Source organism: Nicotiana attenuata, chromosome 8, assembly GCF_001879085.1.
Source record: "Nicotiana attenuata strain UT chromosome 8, NIATTr2, whole genome shotgun sequence".
Lineage (NCBI taxonomy): Eukaryota > Viridiplantae > Streptophyta > Magnoliopsida > Solanales > Solanaceae > Nicotiana > Nicotiana attenuata.
Window position 1 is genome coordinate 36,797,004 of NC_031996.1, and position 4,293 is coordinate 36,801,296.

A 4,293-nucleotide genomic window follows, 5' to 3' on the forward strand; every position below is an offset into this window, starting at 1 on the left:
TGCCAGAGGCCGAGGCGGGGCAGAGCTCAGCCACCGAGAAGCAGTCCCAGAGGTGGAAGCCTCATGTTGATTACGATGAGGGGGCTCCAGCCCCAGCAGCTCTGGTGGGCTCCCAGCTCAGGGTCCCAGAGGGGTTCATAGCCACCCCCGTTCTTCAGGACGCTCTGTCCGATTGGTAGGCTTTGTGGAGAGCGTCACAGATGCGGGTTTGTTCCAGTAGCACACATGCCACTTCTCAGTTGGGAGGAGGGTTCAGACTCCTGCTACACGGTACTCCGGAGCAGGTAAGCTCCCCAGGCTCAGGTTCACAGTGGTCCAGCCAGCTGGTGGCAGATCAGGTCCGGGTATTGTTGACTCAGACCGGCGATGGAGCGGCTATGTTCCTCAGATCTTTGTGGAGGCTTGATAGGTTCTCCAAGCTCTTCACCCCCACATTCAAGCGGTAGTAGCTTCATCAGAGGATATCCTCAGATTTCTTTATTCAGCCGCCATGAGATCCTTAGACTATGGGTATTGTGGAAGACCAATGGGTCGACTTATCACTTTCCGCCTTGCAGGATCCGCCAAGGACTTGGTGTGGAGGGGACTTATTGCCTATCTAGACCAGCAGGCGTCTCCAGCATTGACATGGAGCAGTTCGCGGAGTTGTTTTTGGAGAAAGTTTCTCCCCAGTTACTCAGCGGGAGGCACTACGCAGGCATTCGAGCGCCTCCGGCAGGCTCTATGACAGTCAGACAGTATAAGACTCGGTTCATTGATCTGGGCCAAACGCTATGGCTTTGTTATACTCCCCACTGAGAGAGAGAAGAGGGTGCGAAGGTTTATTGATGGATATTGATTCAGCGATTCGTCTCCAGATGGCGTTATGGGAGCTGGTAGATGAGATATTTCTTTCAGGAGGCTTGGCCCAATGCGGCCCGTAGAGTTGAGATGGGCTCTTGCACGGGGAGTGGTTATGGGTCAGACAAGATGACCCCGTCATGCAGCTAGATTCCGTGGTACCTCATCTGGAGGTGGGGATTCTTTATGGTAGAGGCGCATCTCTCGAGGCCCTTTCAGTCAGCCTACAGGTCCTCACAGGTACTTCAGTGGTCGTGGTTCTCAGCCGCAGTCTTCTGACCAGCAGCTTTTCAGTTCACCCATCAGCACCTATCAGCCTGCACACCATCCGTTATTTCATCACTAGCACGAGTTGTTTATACGTTGTGGCGACACGAGACCATATTGCCAGGGTATTGCCCTCGAGTTCTGACAGCTCCAGCCAGCAGGGTCCTCGTCCTATGATTCAGGCATCAGGTGATCCACAGGCTGCCCAGCCAGCTAGAGGCGGGGGTAGAGGCCATAAGAGGTGGAGGTAGAGATTCCTAGAGTGGAGCTCGACCCAGAGGTAGAGGCCAGCCAAGCACCCCGATCGTCCCAGAGATATGGTTCAGGGAAGGTGGGCCAGCTCCGGCTGTTATGCTCTCTTCCAGCCAGGCCGAGAGGCTGAGTCTTCAGAATGCACTTATTGCAGGTACTATTCTGGTCTGTGATAGGGATGCTTCAGTGCTATTTGACCCTGGGTCTACGTATTCATATGTGTCGTCCTATTTTGCACCCTACCTGACTATGCCTAGTGATGCTTTGGGTATTCCTGTTTATGTATCTACACCGGTGGGGGATTCTATAGTGGTCGACCGAGTTCATCGTTCCTGTGTGGTAGTATTTGAGGGTCTTGAGACCCGTGTTGATTTATTGCTCTTAGATATGGTGGATTTTGACGTCATATTAGGGATGGATTGGTTGTCCCCGTATCATGCTATCTTGGATTATCACGCCAAGACTGTGACCTTGGCTTTGCCAGATTTACCCCGATTGGAGTGGAGAGGGACCCAAGGTCATGCCACCCGCAGTGTTATCTCATATGTGAAGGCTCGACGCATGGTGAGTAGGGGTGTCTAGCTTATCTGGCGTATGTTCGCGATTCCAGCTCAGAGGTTCCTTCTATTGATTCTGTTCATATTGTTCAGGAGTTCCCCGAGGTTTTCCCTTCAGACCTGCCGGGTATGCCGCCCGACAGGGATATTGATTTCTGTATTGATCTGGCCCCAGGCACGCAGCCAATTTCTATTCCGCCGTATTGCATGGCCCCGCCAGAGTTGAAGGAGTTAAAGGACCAGTTGCAAGATTTGCTAGAGAAGGGTTTTATCAGGCCTAGTGTTTCTCCTTGGGGTGCGCCAGTGTTATTTGTGAAGAAAAAGGATGGATCGATGAGGATGTGCATTAATTACCGGCAATTGAACAAGGTGACGATAAAGAACAAGTATCCACTGCCGAGGATTGATGATTTGTTTGACCAGCTTCAGGGTGCAAAAGTGTTTTCAAAGATAGACTTGAGATCTGGCTACCATTAGCTGCAACAAATCGAGGCAAGCAGAAATGAGGTTTTCAAGGCCTCGGAAGCACGGAAAGGAGAGAAATCCGGTGATGACCCCTTTGGGTCGTCACATTCTCCACCTCTAAAACAACCGTTCGTCCTCGAACGGACAAAAGAAGGAAGTACCTGAGTCGGGAAATAGATGAGGATAACGGCTCCGCATATCAGACTCGGACTCCCAGGTCGATGCCTCAGGAGGTTGACCTTTCCACTGGACACGCACTGAAGGAAAACTCTTCGAACTCAACTGTCGAACCTGCCGGTCTAGAATGGCTACCGGCTCCTCCTCGTAAGACAGATCCTTGTCCAACTGGACAGTGCTGAAATCTAACACGTGGGCTGGATCGCCGTGATACCTCCGAAGCATGGACACATGAAACATTGGATGCACGGCTGACAAGTTGGGCGGCAAGGCAAGTCTGTAAGCCACCTCCCCCACACGATCGAGAATCTCAAATGGGCCAATGAACCTAGGGCTAAGCTTGCCCTTCTTCCCAAATCTCATCACGCCCTTCATAGGCGACACTCGGAGCAAGACCCGCTCACCAACCATGAAAGCTACATCTCGAACCTTACGATACGCATAACTCTTTTGCCGCGACTGAGCCGAACGAAGCCTGTCCTGAATGATCTTGACCTTATCCAAGGCGTCCTGAACTAAATCTGTACCCAATAACCGAGCCTCCCCCGGCTCAAACCATCCGACTGGAGACCGACATCGCCTACCATACAACGCCTCATATGGAGCCATCTGAATGCTGGACTGGTAGCTGTTGTTGTAGGCGAACTCTGCTAAAGGCAAAAACTGGTCCCACGAGCCTCCAAAATCAATGACACAGGCTCGGAGCATATCCTCCAATATCTGAATAGTCCTCTCGGACTGGCCGTCCGTCTGAGGATGTAACGCTGTGCTCAACTGAACCTGTGTGCCCAACTCTTGCTGAACTGCTCTCCGTAAGCGCGAGGTAAACTGCGTACCCCGATCCGAAATGATAGATGCCGGCACCCCATGAAGGCGAACAATCTCTCGGATGTAGATCTCAGCTAACCTCTCGGATGAATAAGAGACTGCAACAGGAATGAAATGCGCTGACTTGGTCAGCCTATCAACAATAAACCATATCGAGTCGAACTTCTTTCGAGTCAACGGAAGTCCAGTAACAAAATCCATGGTAACCCTCTCCCACTTCCACTCGGGAAGCTCAATCCTCTGAAACAAACCACCAGGCCTCTGATGCTCATACTTAACCTGCTAACAGTTCAAACATCGAGCCACATATGCAACAATATCCTTCTTCACCCTACGCCACCAATAATGCTGCCGCAGTCCTGATACATCTTCGCGGCGCCCGGGTGAATAGAATACCGAGAACTATGGGCCTCCGCTAAGATCAACTCCCGAATCCCATCGACATTGGGCACACAAACTCGCCCCTGCAATCTCAAAACACCATCATCATCTAAGGTCACCTTCGTGGCACCTCCACGCTGAACCGTGTCTCTCAGGACACACAAATGGGGATCATCAAACTGCCGATCACGGATACGCTCCAATAATGAAGAACGAGCGACCGTGCAAGCTAACACTCTGCTAGGCTCAGAAATGTCCAACCTCACAAACCGATTGGCCAAGGCTTGAATATCCAAAGCAAGTGGTCTCTGGCTGACCGGAATATAAGCAAGACTACCCATGCTGGCAGACTTCCTACTCAATGCATCGGCCACCACATTGGCTCTCCCCGGGTGATACAAAATAGTAACATCATAATTCTTCAATAGCTCCAACCACCTCCTCTGCCTCAAGTTCAACTCCTTCTGCTTGAACAAGTACTGCAGACTCTTGTGATCAGTGTACACCTCACACGTCACACCATATA